Raw genomic sequence first — 19,442 nt, 5'->3', positions numbered from 1 at the left:
CACTGCCACCTCCATGATGCACTCTGTAGCTCTCCACTGAAAGTGCGTTTCCAGGGTGTTTGGTCCCCCTTTTGCCCCTCCCCTATCTGCTCTGCTCCCCTCTCCGTGCTCTGTATCCTTAAGACCACCCTTTATGAATTAGACCAATGGACTCCCATGCCCCCAGGCTTCCAGCAGGCAGCACAGGGACATGGAAGGGAAGAGACTGATGGAGATGGAGCGGGGGGTGAGTCGGGGAACCCCTTTTCCAGCGCCATCTCTACAGCATCATGGCGGGAGGGCCATCATGGTGGGAGAGTTTCCCTCAGAGGAGTTACAGTGCCTGTCAACTGACTGTCTCCACACAACTGCTCCCCCCCAACTTGCCCCTTCAGGCCAGGGGTGGTCTCTGCACATCAGCTGCTACTAGACCTGGGGAACCGTGCTGGCCTTTGTGGTTCTCCTCCAGCCTGCCCACCCCTTTGGAAATAGGCCCTCTAGTTAAACTTTTCTCAGGGACCCTGACAGGCGTGCCCATTCTCGGGGATACCCAGGCACTAGGCACCACTGTTACAGTTGCCTGCTGACCTTATCCCATCAGTTCTGCTCATGCCTCTCTCCCTGTAGTACACGTTGGTCATTTATTGGCTTCCCTGCATCCCAACTCCTTTCTGCTTTTGGAGAATTTCCCATTGGGTGAGGGCCCTTCCTCCCACGATGGAAGCCACAAGGGAAAATACTCTTTCCTCTTCCCCATGGTAGCCGGGCTCGGGCACACAACTTGAGCTTGGTCCGCTGGATACCTGCGGAGGGACTTCTAAACTTCAGCAAGGAATGCAGACCAAAGAGCCTCTGAGGCTGCTTCCCCACACCCACCATCACAGCATCTACCCACATAGCCCCGTCCTTTGCGACTACCATCCACCCCACCTGCTCCCTTTCTCGGCCTGCCCCTCCCAAGCCTTTCTCCTTCTCACCGCACCTCGCCAACTCCGGAGTGTCCAGGGGGCTCCCTGTGGGCTGTGCTGAGCGGCTCTCTTCTCCCAACATTCTCATTTCCCTTTGCATTTGAAAGTCAGTCATGAGTAACCCCCATGTGCCCAGCACTAAGTGAACAAGCCTGCCCTCATGCAGCCTCCACACCGGGGAGAGGATGGCAATGTGAGTTACACATTCACAGCAGACAAGCGGACGTATAACTGCAGACTGAAGGTATGCTCTGGAAGCGAACACGAGACGCTAGGAGAACATCTACTGAGGACCTGACCAGGATAGCTTCCCTGAGGAAGAGCACACGAATTGGGAGTCTAAGTGGTAAATAGGAGTTCACCAGTGATCGAGGCAGGGGAGGCAGAGGGCAGAACGTTTTTAGAGGCCCCGAGGCTGCTAGCCTGCTCAGAAAGAAAGTCAGAGGCTCAGGAGAAAGAGAGGCTGCAGTGGCAACAGGAACCCTGTTCTGCAGGTTCTTCTGATCCAGAATGAGGATTTTAATCTTTTTCCTAAATGCAATGGGAAGCAACTAAGGAATTTTGAGCAGAGAAGTATTATGCTCATGTCTGGTTTTGTTTTGTTTTTTTTTTAATCTTTTTGAGAATGAAATAATGCCATTTGCAGCAACATGGATGGACCTAGAGGTTATCATACTAAGTGAAGTAAACCAGACAGAGAAAGACAAATATCATATGATATCGCTTACATGTGGAATCTAAAATAAATAAATAAAGATACAAATGAACTTATTTTCAAAACACAAAGAGACTCACAGACATAGAAAACAAACTGATGGTTACAAAAGGGGAAACGGGGGTGGAGGGAGGGATAAATTAGGAGGTTGGGATTATCATATACATTCTACTATATATAAAATAGGCAACCAACAAGGACCTACTGTATAGCACAGGGAACTCTGCTCAATATTTTGTAATAACCTGTAAGGTAAAAGAAACTGAAAAAGAATATATATGTAAATGAATGAATACAGGAATGAATCGCTGTGCTGTACACCTGAAACTAACAAAATATTGTAACTCAACTATACTTCAATTAAAAAAGAAAACCACCTTTTTGTTGCAATTTGTCTTTGGGCCGGGAGGTACAGATGAGAAAGAGCCGTAAGGAGGTCACTGCAGGAGTCCAGTTGAAAGGTGACTGAGTTTACATCTGTGGTCCTGGAGATGGAGCACATAGCTCTGAGAGACGTTTAGAAGGTAAAACCCATAGGGCTTGAGGTCTCGGAGAGCTTCTCCATGTCTACACCCCATTTTTGAGCTGCTCTCAATTCCTACGGGAGATTTTCCCTGTCGTCTCAATTAAGCCAGACTAATGAGGGACGTGGGGAGCTGAAGTCAAGCCTCCATTAGCTTCCGGAACAGGGGGGGCTACAGGGTGCCGAGGAGCGCTAGGCTCTTCAGAATTTGAGTAGGGTGAGCAGGAGAATCGGGGAGGCCCTGGAGGTTACTGTGGCGATGCCAGGGGAAGCTGTGGCTGGACACCAAGGGTGACGGTGGTGCAGGGCCTGGCCTTGAAGGCTTTGCATCCTCTGAGCGCAGCTGAGAGCTGGAGATATTTAGGCCAGGAGACACCAGCGTTGCCCTTTCGAAAGCTCACGCCTGCACTAGAGAGGCAGCTGCCTGTGCACCTGTGTCCTCTGGCCCGCGGGGTGCTGCCCTCCTCACACATGCGTCTTGCCAGGATCTGGGCTGGTGTGGTGTATCAGTGCCAGCACAGGGCTCACTCCCTCGTCCTCCGCCCTCCCCAGAGAGCCCTGCAAAAGAATTTAGAGCTTGGAAGGGAAGCAGGGAAAGCTGTCCTCTTGAGAATCGCTCCAATCCCACCAAGACTGGAAAATACATTTCAAGATGCTTCAGAAAGAAAACACACACACACACAGGCAAAATAAGTAGCTCCCACGTTAGCCCAGTACATTTGCAGTTACAGGCAAAGAAGTTGTGTATCAGAGTAATGAGATGACTTCCCCAAGTTCACCGGCCCTGAAATGCCAGAGCTGGGACTAAAACCTAGGTCCGCTGACCCCCGGGCTGCACCGCCTTGAGGATCACCCATCCATCCGCAGATCTATTCCTGCACCCACTTTTCTGTTCAGCACACACGGAACACCTGCCATTTGCTGGTTCCCTCACAACACTCACAGTCTGCAAAGCTGATGTGATCATACCAACTTCTTTAAGTAATTGTGTTTGTAGTCAGAGCCAAGCTCGAATTCCAAGTTTTCCAATTACTGAATGATCTGGGTCTAGTCACTTAATTTTTCTGAGCATCCCTAAAAATGAGAATGAAGAGGACCTATGCTGATGAGAATCTGTGATGATTTAAAAGAGAATATGGGAAGCGCCTGGCCTTGAGAAAATGCTAGCGCAGATCTGTATTTGACGTTGAAAGACCTTTGTCCAAAGCCGAGCGTCCGGGTGAAACACTGAGGTCAACCAGCAGGTGGCAGCCTACCCCGGCTTTAGGAGAGCACATCCTTGCGGATGTGTTGACGGAACGAGGGGCTCCCAGGCTCACAGACACTTTCAGGAAAACACCTTCTCTACTGTCACTCTAATCCCTCTTTCGAGGAGGGGCTGACACCCAGCCCCGGGCAGCAGGGCATGGCAAGCACCTCTTCTGCTCTTTCCTCCCCCTCTGCTACACAAAGCCTCCTGTCAACAACCACAAACCCTCTTGCTTATCACCTTTTACAAATGTACGCTGTGTGGGGAGGGGAGGACAGAGTGGGGACAGGGAAGGAGGGTTTCTGGCCGACGTATCCAGTCCCCACTCAGATTCTGCAAGGACCCCTGGCGAGGACCCCCCTTGCTCCACTGTATTGAAGTCCCATCACCAACTCACTTTCGCCTGCTAACCCCGATTGCTGCTTGTGAAGGCCAAGCTCACACATTTTCTCCTGTCCTATGTCTGTTCCTTTGGCTTGTCCCTGGCCCCGCAGCAACAAGACCTCTGTCCTCCTTCCCAATCGCTTCTCTCTGCAGACAAAGTGAGGCACGTCTAGAATTGGGGGCTAGTTCCTATTGCCATGGGTCGCTGTTGTTTTCCTTTCCCTTCACCTCTAAAGCCTGGTTTAGATGCCGATCCCTCCAGATTATCCTGAGCAGCTTGGACAGCATTGAAAATGAAGCCAAGGACCCTCTGTCCCCCAGAGCCATCCACCTGAAATGCTGAGTTGTGTCATCTCATTCCACTGCTTAAAGGCCTCCAAAGCTCACCTTCCGGCTTAGAGCAAAGCCAAGGTGTCACAGTGGCCTTTGAAGCCCCGAGTGATCTGTGCCCTGCTGCTTCCCTGACCTCAACCCCTCTCTCATGATGCGCTAACACACTGGCCTCCTGCCGTTCTTCAAACCCAGCAAGCACTCTCCCACTGCAGACCCTTGGCCTGTAGCACTCCGCCACGCCAACCTCCCCCACCATGCATGGCTCACTTGTTCATGTTCTTCAGGTGTCCTCCCAATGTCACCTTCTCAATGAGCCTTTCCCTCACCTCCTACGTAAACACACACTCGCATACTCACGTGTGCAAAAACACATGCACACATGCCTTCCCATCCCCAGTACTCTTCTTTATTTTTCTCCATAGCACATAATTTCACCGGACAGACATACTACTGGCTTACTTAATTGCGTGTATGTTTTCCAGAAATCAAGCTCCGTGACAACAGGGACTTTAAATGCGTCTCCCCTCTGCTGTATCCCCAGCACCTAGAATGGAGCCTGTTCTGTTTTTCTCAGTCATTACATGTTTACGGAATACATGATCAGACCTGAGAGGAGAGGTCTATTAGCCTCACCTTATTTTTCTATTCAATTCACTGAGTATTGACTTTGTCCCCAGATCATCATTGTAAATGGAAACAAACAAACTTAGAAAAGAAGTAACTTCTCCAAAGTGGCCATGCAGTCAATTTGGATTTACACTCAGTTCCCGTTCACCCACCTCATTGCCTTAACAGGTCAGAAGCTAATGGTGGGATTTAAAGAAACAGGAAAGAATTGCTCTATCAAGAGCCCCAGACAGCAGCTTCTCCTAGGGAGGGAGAGGCTATGGGCGGAGATTGTCTCACAGCCAAGGAGGGAGAAATCCAATAGGACATTTAGAGGAAAAAAAACACCATAAGTATCAGTCATTTCAAAGACAGGGGATAATACGTGCCCAGTGAAAATTACTTCTGCAGGGACTCTCCACACATGTGGTCTCTTGGAGAGCATCCTCCAGTTTTGGACAGAGGTCCTACCACCCCACGACACAGAGAGCCCTCATTTCTCAAGAATTGATGGGAAGTGAGCAAAAGCAGCTGACCGCTCAAGCCTTTTATTTGCAGGCGTTAGCTTTGAAAGGTTACTAAAATAACAGAGAAAAAGAAAGAGAGAAAGGGAATTTTCCAGGTATGGTAGGAACATCACTAAACTGGATTCACATAGCTGTGGGTTCAAAAGCTTCTCCAAAAAGTGCCTCTATTTTCCAGTGCAAAATGAGGCCTGGATTATCCCCAGAGGCATTTAGCTTTTCCGTGTATATATTTCTCCACAATCAAGGTCTTCTAAGCAATTAGCATTAGAGAGAGTAGACCAGGCCCCAGGTGTGCAAATGAAATCTGGGAGAGAGGGACATAGCAGACCCAGCTCAGTAGAGGCAGAAGACCACATTCCACCCGGGCACCTTTCAGGTGAGCATCAGAGTCAGGTATGAAAAGGCATCTATCTCCACCCAAAAGCCCAGTTCAGGGTAGCAAAGAGCTTCCAACTCAGTGCCACACAGGGTTAGCTTCAGAGTGGGCTACAAATTCCATGAGGGCATGGACTGTTCTGCTGTGTTCACATCCACAGGACATGGAGCTTGAACACAGTAGCTGCACAATTAATGTTTATTTATTAAGAAGTCAATTTATAATAGCTGCCTGGACGTTACTGGGAAGGACAGTGAGGTCACAACCAGGCCCATTCGAAAAGAAGGGTGTGCTCAATTAATAGACGTTTCATTAATATATTTGTCATTCTTTGAACAGTGCATGTTAGACAATCAGGATAGTGGGAAGACGACAATCCCCAGCTCTTTAGAGAGAGAAAAATGGAATAGTAAGCAGGTACATAACCTCTGTCTCAAAATCTCTGAAGGTCTGTCATGGAAAGGAAAGGGCAGACATTCTATTAGGTGAGAGAGAGAAGAACGAGGGTCCAATGGTTAAATCTCCACGGCGACAAATGGCACTCAGATAAGAAGAGAAATTGCAGTGACCAAAGCCATCCAGAGAACAGGCAGTCGTAGAAGCAGCGAGCCCCTGATGCTGGAGGGACCCCAGGTCTTGGTAGTGGTTAGACATTAAACAGAGTGGTATAAGTGCCCTTCTACCCTCAAAACAGACTTACTCTGTACCTCTGGTTCAGTCAGTTGTTTCATACAAGGCGTCCAGAATGTAGTTCTACTCCAGGCTTTCAGGCTCCATCCTGAGTCTCTAATACAACACGAGGAAGGGCTGTCAAGAAAGAGGTAAGACAGTGAAGTAAGTCAGAGAGAAAAACAAATATCGTATACTAATGCATATATGTGGAATCTAGAACAATGGTACAGATGAACGGGTTTGCAAGGCAGAAATAGAGACACAGATGTAGAGAACAAACGAATGGACGCCAAGGGGGGAAAAGCAGCGGGGGGCGGGGGATGAATTGGGAGAGTGGGATTGACATATATACACTAATACATATAAAATAGATTACTAATAAGAACCTGCCGTATAAAAACTAAATAAAATTTTAAAAAAGAAAGAAAGAGTTAAGACACTACAAAACCCAGATATTGTTCTTAAGAAGAAAGTGGCCGTCTGGGAAGACAGGAGGGTTGACGAAAAACCAGAGAGCTGCCTGTCTCTCTGCTCAGACAGAGCCCTTCCTCCGGGGAACACCCTGGGGAGGAGCCATATTTGCAACCTGGCAACACCATGAACCTCCTAAGATTTCTGGGTTTAATTAGTTTCTCTGAAGCAAGCTCCTTACAGAAAAAGAAATATGCAGCCTCAGCCATGACTTGTTGCCAGAGACTCTTACTGCCTTGCCTCCCTGGGCCAGGATTTGCTCCAGGAGACTGCTCAAGGCCAAACTGTACTTTCTAAACTTCTCTTAGGAAATTATAGGAGGTTTGCTCAAAGACACAGTCTCCATAAAGGAGATCTTAAGTGTAAAACATATATAATATTATCATTCAGCTCCTTATCTCAGTCACCACTTCATCCTTTCTTACCCACTTAAGCTAAATACCACAAGCATTCAAATGGAATTTAAATGGCTTCGTGTACAGCATATAATACACCTTTTTAATACTAAGTCTTGAGATCAATCATAACAAGACCACTGGGCAAGGAGCTAGAAGAGTGCCTCTCCAACCAGACTGCAGGTGTGGAGAGGGCAGGAATCATTCCTTGGCAGACTCTGGCAAGGAAGATAGAGATATGCTCAACCAATGAATGATGGCTTCAAGCTCTGATTCTGCTGCAGAATTAGCCGTGTGACCTTGGTTAAATTACATAACTTCTCTGAGCCACAGATGCTTTCATCTATAAGTAAGAAATAATAATAGCTACCTCGAAGGATTACAACAAATGCAACGATGTCTTTGCAATAATGTGTATGCAATAGCAGAAGCAAGAAGAACTACAATCCCGCAGCCTGTGGAACAAAAACCACATTCACAGACAGAGAGGCAAAATGAAAAGGCAGAGGACTATGTATCAGATGAAGGAACAAAAAAAAAAAACCCAGTAAAACAACTAAATGAAGTGGAGATAGGCAACCTTCCAGAAAAAGAATTCAGAATAATAATAGTGAAGATGATCCAGGACCTCGGAAAAAGAATGGAGGCAAAGATCGAGAAGATACAAGAAATGTTTAACAAAGACCTAGAAGAATTAAAGAACAAACAAACAGAGATGAACAATGCAATAACTGAAATGAAAACTACACTAGAAGGAATCAATAGCAGAATAACTGAGGCAGAAGAACGGATAAGTAACCTGGAAGACAGAATGGTGGAATTCACTGCTGCGGAACAGACTAAAGAAAAAAGAATGAAAAGAAATGAAGACAGCCTAAGAGATTTCTGGGACAACATTAAACGCAACAACATTCGCATTATAGGGGTCCCAGAAGGAGAAGAGAGAGAGAAAGGACCAGAGAAAATATCTGGAGATTATAGTCGAAAACTTCCCTAACATGGGAAAGGAAATAGCTACCCAAGTCCAGGAAATGCAGCGAGTCCCATACAGGATAAACCCAAGGAGAAACACGCTGAGACACATAGTAATCAAATGGGCAAAAATTAAAGACAAAGAAAAATTATTGAAAGCAGCAAGGGAAAAACGACAAATAACATACAAGGGAACTCCCATAAGGTTAACAGCTGATTTCTCAGCAGAAACTCTACAAGCCAGAAGGGAGTGGCACGATATACTGAAAGTGATGAAAGGGAAGAACCTACAACCAAGATTACTCTACTTGGCAAGGATTTCATTCAGATTCGATGGAGAAATCAAAAGCTTTACAGACAAGCAAAAGCTAAGAGAATTCCGCACCACTAAACCAGCTCTACAACAAATGCTAAAGGAACTTCTCTAAGTGGGAAACACAAGAGAAGAAAAGTACCTACAAAAACAAACCCAAAACAATTAAGAAGATGGTCATAGGAACATACATATTGATAATTACCTTAAACATGAATGGATTAAATGCTCCAACCAAAAGACACAGGCTTGCTGAATGGATACAAAAATAAGACCCATATATATGCTGTCTACAAGAGACCCACTTCAGACCTAGGGACACATACAGACTGAAAGTGAGAGGATGGAAAAAGATATTCCATGCAAATGGAAATCAAAAGAAAGCTGGAGTAGCAATACTCACATCAGATAAAATAGACTTTAAAATGAAGAATGTTACAAGAGACAAGGAAGGACACTACATAATGATCACGGGATCAGTCCAAGAAGAAGACAGAACAATTATAAATATATATGCACCCGACATAGGAGCAGTTCAATACATAAGGCAACTGCTAACAGCTATAAAAGAGGAAATCGACAGTAACACAACAATAGTGGGGGACTTTAACACCTCACTTACACCAATGGACAGATCATCCAAACAGAAAATTAATAAGGAAACAGAAGCTTTAAATGACACAAAAGACCAGATAGATTTAATTGATATTTATAGGACATTCCATCCAAAAACAGCAGATTACACTTTCTTCTCAAGTGCACATGGAACATTCTCCAGGATAGATCACATCTTGGGTCACAAATCGAGCCTCAGTAAATTTAAGAAAATTGAAATCATATCAAGCATCTTTCCTGACCACAATGCTATGAGATTAGAAATGAATCACAGGGGAAAAAAACGTAAAAAACACAAACACATGGAGGCTAGACAATACATTACTAAATAACCAAGAGATCACTGAAGAAATCAAAGAGGAAATCAAAAAATAACTAGAGACAAATGACAATGAAAACACGATGATCCAAAACCTATGGGATGCAGCAAAAGCAGTTCTAAGAGGGAAGGTTACAGCTATACAAGCCTACCTCAAGAAACAAGAAAAATCTCTAGTAAACAATCTAACATTACACCTAAAGCAACTAGAGAAAGAAGAACAAACAAAACCCAAAGTTAGCAGAAGGAAAGAAATCATAAAGATCAGAACAGAAATAAATGAAAGAGAAACAAAGAAAACAATAGCAAAGATCAATAAAACTAAAAGCTGGTTCTTTGAGAAGATAAACAAAATTGATAAACCATCAGCCAGACTCATCAAGAAAAAGAGGGAGAGGACTCAAATCAATAAAATTAGAAATGAAAAAGGAGAAGTTACAACAGACACCACAGAAATACAAAGCATCCTAAGAGACTACTACAAGCAACTCTATGCCAGTAAAATGGACAACCTGGAAGAAATGGACAAATTCTTAGAAAGGCATAACCTTCCAAGACTGAACCAGGAAGAAAGAGAAAATATGAACAGACCAATCATAGGTAATGAAATTGAAACTGTGATTAAAAATCTTCCAAGAGGGCTTCCCTGGTGGCGCAGTGGTTGAGAGTTCGCCTGCCAATGCAGGGGACGTGGGTTTGTGCCCTGGTCCAGGAAGATGCCACATGCCGCGGAGCGGCTGGGCCCGTGAGCCATGGCCGCTGAGCCTGCACGTCCAGAGTCTGTGCTCCACAACGGGAGAGGCCACAACAGTAAGAGGCCCGCGTACAACAAAAAAAGAAAAAAATCTTCCAAGAAACAAAAGTCCAGGACCAGATGGCTTCACAGGTGAATTCTATCAAACATTTAGAGAAGAGCTAACACCCATCCTTCTCAAACTCTTCCAAAAAACTGCAGAGGGAGGAACACTCCCAAACTCATTCTATGAGGCCACCATCACCCTGATACCAAACTCAGACAAAGATGCTACAAAAAGAGAAAATTACAGACCAATATCACTGATGAATATAGATGCAAAAATCCTCAACAAAACACTAGCAAAAAGAATCCAACAACACATTAAAAGGATCATACACCACAATCAAGTGGGATTTATACCAGGGATGCAAGGATTCTTCAATATATGCAAATCAATCAATGTGATATACCATATTAACAAACTGAAGAATAAAAACCATATGATCATCTCAATAATTGACAAATTGAAGAATAAAAGCCATATGATAATCTCAATAGATGCAGAAAAAGCTTTTGACAAAATTGAACACCAATTTATGATAAAAACTCTCCAGAAAGTGGGCATAGAGGGAACCTACCTCAACATAATAAAGGCCATATATGACAAACCCACAGCAAACATCAGTCTCAATGGTGAAAAACTAAAAGCATTTCCTCTAAGATCAGGAACGAGACAAGGATGTCCACTCTCACCACTATTATTCAACACAGTTTTGGAAGTCATAGCCACAGCAATCAGAGAAGAAATAGAAATAAACGGAATACAAATTGGAAAAGAAGAAGTAAAACTGTCACTGTTTGCAGATGACATGACATTATACATAGAGAATCCTAAAAATGCCACCAGAAAACTACTAGAGCTAATCAATGAATTTGGCAAAGTTGCAGGATACAAAATTAATGCACAGAAATCTCTTGTATTCCTATACACTAATGATGAAAAATCTGAAAGAGAAATTATGGAAACACTCCCATTTACCATTGCAACAAAAAGAATAAAATACCTAGGAATAAACCTACCTAGGGAAACAAAAGACCCATATGCAGAAAACTATAAGACACTGATGAAAGAAATTAAAGATGATACCAACAGATGGAGAGATATACCATGTTCTTGGATTGGAAGAATCAATATTGTGAAAATGACTATACCACCCAAAGCAATCTACAGATTCAATGCAATCCCTATCAAATTAACAATGGCATTTTTTATGGAACTAGAACACATCATCTTAAAATTTGTATGGAGACACAAAAGACCCTGAATAGCCAAAGCAATCTTGAGGGGAAAAAATGGAGCTGGAGGAATCAGACTCCCTGATTTCAGACTATACTACAAAGCTATAGTAATCAAGGCAATATGGTACTGCCACAAAACAGAAACATAGATCAATGGAACAAGATAGAAAGCCCAGAGATAAACCCACGCACCTATGGTCAACTACTCTATGACAAAGGAGGCAAAGATATACAATGGAGAAAAGACAGTCTCTTCAGTAAGTGGTGCTGGGAAAACTGGACAGCTACATGTAAAAGAATGAAATTAGAACACTCCCTAATACCATACACAAAATTAAACTCAAAATGAATTCGAGACCTAAATGTAAGACCAGACACTACAAAACTCTTAGAGGAAAACATAGGAAGAACACTCTTTGACATAAATCACAGCAAGATCTTTTTTGACCACCTCCTAGAGTAATGGAAATAAAAACAAAAATAAACAAATGGGACCTAATGAAACTTAAAACCTTTTGCACAGCAAAGAAAACCATAAACAAGATGAAAAGACAACCCTCAGAATGGGAGAAAATATTTGCAAATGAATCAACGGACAAAGGATTAATCTCCAAAATATATAAACAGTTCATGCAGCTCAATATTAAAGAAACAAACAACCCAATCCAAAAATGGGCAGAAGACCTAAATAGACATTTCTCCAAAGAAGACATACAGATTGCCAAGAAGCACATGAAGAGCTGCTCAACGTCACTAATTATTAGAGAAATACAAATCAAAACTACAATGAGGTATCACCTCACACCAGTTAGAATGGGCATCATCAGAAAATCTACAAACAACAAATGCTGGAGAGGGTGTGGAGAAAAGGGAACCCTCTTGCACTGTTGGTGGGAATGTAAATTGATACAGCCACTATGGAGAACAGTATGGAGGTTCCTTAAAAAACTAAAAATAGATTTACCGTATGATCCAGCATTCCCACTACTGGGCATATACCCAGAGAAAACCATAATTCAAAAAGACACATGCACCCCAATGTTCATTGCAGCACTATTTACAATAGCCAGTTCATGGAAGCAACCTAAATGCCCATCGACAGACAAATGGATAAAGAAGTTGTGGTACATATATACAATGGAATATTACTCAGCCATAAAAAGGAATGAAATTGAGTCATTTGTTGAGACGTGGATGGATCTAGAGACTGTCATACAGTCATATGTCATACAGAGTGAAGTCAGTCAAAAAGAGAAAAACAAATATTGTATATTAACGCATGTATGTGGAACCTAGAAAAATGGTACAGCTGAGCTGGTTTGCAGGGTAGAAGTTGAGACACAGATGTAGAGAACAGACATATGGACACCAAGGGGGAAAAACCACAGTGGGGTGGGGATGGTGTTGTGCTGAGTTGGGCGATTGGGATTGACATGTATACACTGATGTGTGTAAAATTGATGACTATTAAGAACCTGCAGTATAAACAAACAAACAAAACAACTAATACTAAACTTTCATTGGCTTATTTGTATGGAAATATTTTATATAAATGTTTCAGACATTACATGAAATTTCTAAAAATCTTGTATGTTCTTGAATAATGTTATAAGTCATAATTCTAGTTATTACTTTAAAATGTATATCTCAGAAATAACTAAATTTCCTTGTCAGTTGCATTATTATGAACTTTCATCAAATCTTTAACCGTGGTCATTTTTAAGTCTTTTGTCATTTACAGACAGTTCTGGGTGTACTCTGATGCTTTTGCAAATATGTTCTTATAAGAGGGTTTCATCTTCAAGGAATTCATGGAAAAGACTCTGACAAGTACAGGTTTCTGGTAACTGACTATACTGCTGAACTGAATGAGTAAGCATTTTCAGAACTCTAATGGAAAACTGATGAATTCATAAAAGTGCTAACAGAAGATCAAGATGAAAAAAAGATTAATTACATGGGACTGAGTGAACTGATGAGGATGATTATAATTTTTGTGACTTTCTGTTTGAATTTTAAAAAAATCCCACAAGGACTCAGAGGCAAATAATAATAATAATAATAATGTGTATGCCAGAAAGTGTCCCAGAAAGTGTCTCGCACAGACTTAGGGCTCAGCAAATGGTATCCTCTCCCTACTGACTGCACACACTGACTGACCGGTGAATGTCTGCCTGGCTGATGTATAGACGGAGCTGACGTGAATGCTTGCAGTTAATTTAGGAAGAGCAGACAGGTGAGTTCATGTGCCTTGGGTTCAGGTAGCTGCTCAGTGGAAGAGTCTGGGGCAGAGGGAGAGAAGGAAATCTAAAATTTAAGGATACCTCTGCTAACTGTGAGAGGCAGCTAACACTCATGATGTGTTTTTCGTCCACACTATGATTTTTTAATTTAGTGTTTCAGCTCTAAAAGGCAAAGTCCCTGGATCTGCCAGAGGATTCACGTAAGATTCACACATCTGACAGCTTTTCATTAGTAAAACTGGGTACACAGCCACAGGAAATTCCACTCAGAGTCACTTATACTTAAAGGAACCACATAATAAATTCCTATTGTGTCTGGTCCGCCCTCCCTGCCCCCGCTGAGTTTATTTCTGCAAATGAATGTGTATCTGATGCCGTTATGAGGAGGAGAAACATATGTCATCCAGCTCGACCCCTCACCGCCTTAACTGCAAGGAAATTAAGGGCCAATTCATTGGCCACTATTCCAGTCATCACAGCTCAGGTCTGGGGCATAAACTATTCCTTCTAGATCCTTCTAAGGGTTTCTGTTGTCTTTTTCATCCCAGTGATTTGATTTTGCTTCTGTTTAATCCATAAACCGTCACAAATCTTTCTGCAAAAAGGTAAGATAGATCTTTAAAATAAGAAAGTGCACACAGGTTCCCAGTGTGGGTTCCCGTAGTTTGAAAACAATATCTGATTTCTCTCCCTCCGAGTCATCATCTTTAAATGAGTGATGATACTAAAAAATAATAACTTCAAACACTTAAAACAGCTCCAGATATATGCCAAGTACTGTTATAAGTGCTTCCCATGTAGAAACTCATGTAATTTTCACAAAAATCCTAGGAGGTAAAAAATGCCATTATGTCCATTATTCAAAGGAGGAAACTGAGGCACAGAAAGGTTAGATAACTTCAAAACTACACTCTTGAGGAGGTGCTGTACTTAATGCAATTAGGATTAAATGGAACACTTTAACTTAGAACCTCATGAACTGGGAACCATGAAGACAGCTGTGGATACAGTCAGGCTGCCCTCCATATCCACGGTTCCACATCTGCAGCTCCAGCCAACCACAGATCCAATAGTACATATTTACTGCAAAATATCCATGTATTCATGGACCTGTACAGTTCAAACTCGTGTTGTTCAAGGGCCAACCGGACACTTAATACACTGCAAAGCCCGGCAGTGGAGGCTGCCCACACAGTACAGACACGGGTGATAAGGGTAAGGAATAAGTCTTTCCTCTCCCATTCAAGTTTCACTCTCAGGAACTGCGGAACCTGACTGTACAAACAACAAAAGCCAAGAGGTTGTTTGCTGTAACTGAGTCAGAAGGGAAGAAGATTCATATACATAAGGGCACACAACCTAATGTTTTCTCTGCCTACAAGGCAGACACATCATTCTGCAGGCTCTTCCTGACTTGATGCTTTTCCCCCAGTGTGGAGAATTGAGACAGGGTGCTCGAGGTCATTGTGAAAGGAACACCTGCCTCCCCAGCTTCTGACCACAGTCTGTGACGCACACTGTATTCAGGCAAGCTGGTCCTGCTGAAGTGGCTGCTCTCACATGCGGCTCGGAAAACTATGGTCAGTGGAAGGCAGTCTCCTGCTGGTCTGCATTCCAGAGCCTCCAGAATTCTAGGGGTCACTTCAGGATGCTTCCCCTTTGGACCAAGACTCAAAAAGAGATTCTTTCCTGGTCTTAAAATTCCATCACCTTCAGGGCTTCAAAATGACCTACAGGATAGAAATGCATCTTCATTGAGGTGTGTACACAAGTTGTCACTTCTCCCAACCTTTAGTGACATCATTGGTGTGGCCACACTGAGGGAGAGAAACCCAGAGGCAGGAAGGTGCTGTTTAAATGACAAAGCAGGACCAGGAAGTGCATCTTGTCCACTCCCAAGAGACTCCTGCTAGCCTGACATTGTCTGCAGAAATAACACTGGATCTTCCTTCTGGTCTCCTCCTAAGTCCCCACTTCCTACTGCCTGGTTAGTTTCTGCTGGGTGCTTACCTTGCCTGCTGTGCCTGACTGACCTTTTCTACCCCAATATCTGATAATCAACCAAAGTTTTAGCATTCCTTTGGCACCTGCTCCCTGCACCAGCATTGGCATCTGGCCCCTAGTTTTCTGTAATGACCCCAACCCAAGCCTGGTGCAGGTCCTGTTTGAACCTATCCCAACACCCAGACCCATGTACCGGCTGATAGGTTTTAAGCTACACTGTCCAGGCTGCCAGAGAAGTCATGGAAAGAAAAATATTGGGATGGAGTAATCACAGGTAGGTGTCTACAGATAGGATGCCAGGCAAGCCCCTTTGGAGAAGGCGACCTTTGAACCTAGACCACTAGTGTGGGCAGGAAGAGCGAAAGGCCCCGAGTGAGAAGCAGCTTGCAGCTTGCCGAGCATGGGTCCAGCAGACGCTTCCTGTATCCGACATCGTCTCTGCCATCAGTGTGGCTGCAGTGGACAGGTTGTCCTTCAAGCACGTGCCTCTAAGTCTCTCCATCCTCTGCCTCAGGGCTTTCCTTCAGAGCCTGGGAAGCCCACTCAGATCTAACTCAGGAACGTTTCCAAAGTGGGAGGTGGGACATCCCTGGGATCCCTCAACTAGTGAGGGATGGGAGGCCTGGATGAACGCCCAGGCTCCTCTCCTTCCACGGGACAACTCTGAGGCACGTCCCGCAGGCCTTCTCGCAGGAGCTCCAGTGGGATGGAGCCATGGCTGCCCACGGCAAGACCTGAATACCAAAGCACACACTGGTCCTGCCCCGCTCCCTGCCTCACCCTGCCCACGCCCTCACTCCTGCATCCTAGGACTACCTGCCAAGCTCTTGTCTCAGGCTGTGCTTTAGGCCTGATAAGCTGAGGTGGAAGCTCATCGTGGCTATAGTGAGAAACAGGAGGGCTATGTAAGACCAGGTCCGTGAGGTCAGTCCGAGCCAAACCATGAACGGGCCATGGAGAAACTTTAGATTTTAGACTGCACTGCCCAGTGGCCAAGATGGTGGAGCCCAGCCTGGGAATCCAGCCCACGGGCCTTCAGGTGGCAGTGGTGGCCGGGGATCTGGCCTGACTGGACCTGGCCTGCGTGAAGCCCGCAAAGATTCAGGGAAGTGACTGGGAGAGGCAGGGAGGGGACACTGAGGCAAAAGTCCGCTTATTGAAATGGGGCCACCTGGGAAGCCGCAAGGTAACGTTCTGACTCAACACTTATACGAGTGCCCAGAATTCATCTCTCTAGCACATTGGACATGGCATGAAAATAACCGCAGCTTTCCTGACTGCTGTCTCTTTTCAATCTGCTCAGCAGTTTTCATAATGAGCCCTTTTGTTCTCAAAACGACCGTGTAAGGCATTCTCCCTATTGTATAGATGAGGAAAGTGAGCCCACTAAGCCCTAGAACCAAGACTCGAACCAGACGTTCTAGGTTCCAAATTCCATGCTCTGGCCAGCCAACTACCCTGCCAGGCTCCAGTGGTGCTGCAGCCCGGGTTCAATGTCAGCCACTGACCCTGCGGCTATAAGCTTGATAGCTGCAGGTGGGAGGGGTTGGGAGAGGTGGGAACTGTTTCCCAGCGTCAACATGTACACACAGCACGTGTTCACCACACCACCTGGGGAGAGATGCTCCCTGTGCCTTACATCACAGCGGCAGTGACCGTGTCCTAGGCGGTCACACTGCAGCTGTCTTTCCATCCTTGAGGAATGTTCCTCAGATTTGTCATCTACTTTTAGGGCCTTAAAGAAAAGGATTCCAGGTCGGGGTGGGCAGACTGCTTAGTTCTTTGACACTTAGAAAATAAACCACCGCCATGCTTGTATCTGCAGGGCACACGCCCATTTATAAAACACATTCCAGGGAGTGAAGTCTCAGTGCTGAGCACGGGCAGAACAGGCTGCATGATTCCCACTCCTGAGAGGAGCAAACAGGATCAGAGATGTTGAGAGGCAAGACAGTGTGGTAGGAATGCCAGCCCCCGGCCACAGAGCGAGGAATGTCCACTCTAGCCCAGGCTATGCCCCTGACTGGCTCTGGCTCACAGCTCCCTACTCGCCTTGGACACTGACTTTGCAGGCTGCGGGCTGAAGAGGGAAGAGTCTGCAGATGCAAGGAGGCTGACTCCCCCAGACAACCCCGGAGAGCAGAGATCAAACCCAAGAGCACCGGGCCGTGATGTGAGCAAGAAATCAACTGGTATAGTGCTCTGCCACAGAGCGTATGGGGTTGTCTGCTGCGGCAGTTAGCCAACCCTGGCCAATACAGTCCCGAGAAGCCAGGACGGCTTTCTCCTCTGACCTGAGTCCAGCGGATTCAGCATCTCCATCTGGTATGTACCAAGCTGGACTTCACTGAACGTGCATTCCTTGGCTTCTGGGATATTCGTTCCTGCCCCCAGTCCTTGCCCCCTGCCCTTCTGCATTGCCCCTGAAATCAGTTAGACAGCAAAGCCATACCCCACCCAGCTCTCCTCCCTGTCAGAGAAGAGCCAAAAGCCAGATGAAAGGGCTGCAGGCACAGGAGACCTGGTACTGAACTTAGCTCGGCTTCCAATCCACTATGTCACTTTGAGCACGTTTCCTCGGCTCCTTGGTCTAGCTTTCCCATTATTATGAGAATTACAGGGTCAGCCTCACTGATACCAAAGAATCCTGCTCACATTTTTTTTTTTTTTTTTTTTTTGCGGTACGCGGGCTTCTCACTGCTGTGGCCTCTCCCGTTGCGGAGCACAGGCTCCGGACGCGCAGGCTCAGCAGCCATGGCTCACGGGCCCAGCCGCTCCGCGGCATGTGGGATCTTCCTGGACCAGGGCACGAACCCGCGTCCCCTGCATCGGCAGGTGGACTCTCAACCACTGCGCCACCAGGGAAGCCCCTGCTCACATTTTAAAATCCTAAGTAGATCTCTCAAGGCCCAAGAGAGAAGGATGTAGGTTAATTAGTCAAAGCTGCGGGATAATTCACAAAGGTGATTTCCCCAGACTCTGAAGGAAAAAAGATTTCATTGAAGTGGAGAGAACTGTCGAGTTGATGTCATGTTTATGAAGGCAAAAGATCAGACCAGTTCCATAGTAGCAAGTCCCAGTGTTGGAGAGGTAGCGGAAGAGAATGGAGAGGCCCCAGGCTGTGGATCTGGACAGACCTGGGTTCAAATCTTGCCTTCACTCCTAACTGACTGTGATGGCAGGAATTCACTTCACGTTTCTAAGCCTCTGTTTCATCACCTGTAAAACAGTATATCTCAGAAAGTCGTGGTAATTAAATGAGCTAGTTTGAGTAAACATATTGTTAAGTCGTGGCAGGAACTTCCCTTTACTCTTATGCTAGGGTGAGGGAAGAAGCTCGTTTGGGAAAGCAGGGGGAGCATTTCATTCATTCGTGTATCTATTCATTTATCTCAACATCATGTGTCAGGAGCTGGCAATACAGAAATGAATAAAGCACAGCCCCCAACCTCAAGGAATTCAGCTTCTAGGTGGAAAGACAGACACACACATAGGTTATTGATCCCCTAGTGTGAACTACTGCATACAAGTACAAGAAATACAGCAGTCCACTTCTAGAAGCATGCCATAGAGAGATAAACATGTGTGTCCATGAAAAACACGGACAGCGGTTCCCCCCTTATTTTCGGGGTATACATTCCAAGACCCCCAGTGCATGCCTGAAACCGTGGGTCATACCGAACTCTCTATACACTACGTCTTGTCCAGCATCATTACTCTTGCACTTTGGGGTCATAAGGGTG

General features: G+C 45.1%; 1 long non-coding RNA gene across 5 annotated transcripts in view; it reads right to left on the bottom strand.

The window, feature by feature from the left end:
- Window positions 1-2,653: 2,653 nt before the first annotated feature.
- LOC307188624 overlaps window positions 2,654-19,442 on the bottom strand; it is a 301,789-nt gene continuing 285,000 nt past the window's right edge. For 4 of the 5 annotated variants that reach the window (XR_013829020.1, XR_013829021.1, XR_013829022.1 and 1 more), the window contains one exon: window positions 6,081-6,467. This is a non-coding gene — a long non-coding RNA (uncharacterized lncRNA). Of the gene's footprint in view, window positions 2,744-6,080; window positions 6,468-19,442 lie in introns of those variants that run through there. The other variant, XR_013829019.1, reaches the window with a different exon arrangement.

Source organism: Stenella coeruleoalba, assembly GCF_951394435.1.
Source record: "Stenella coeruleoalba genome assembly, chromosome: 7".
NCBI lineage: Eukaryota > Metazoa > Chordata > Mammalia > Artiodactyla > Delphinidae > Stenella > Stenella coeruleoalba.
The sequence above is the reverse complement of the archived record's forward strand: the minus strand, read 5'-3'. Positions and strand labels throughout refer to the sequence as shown.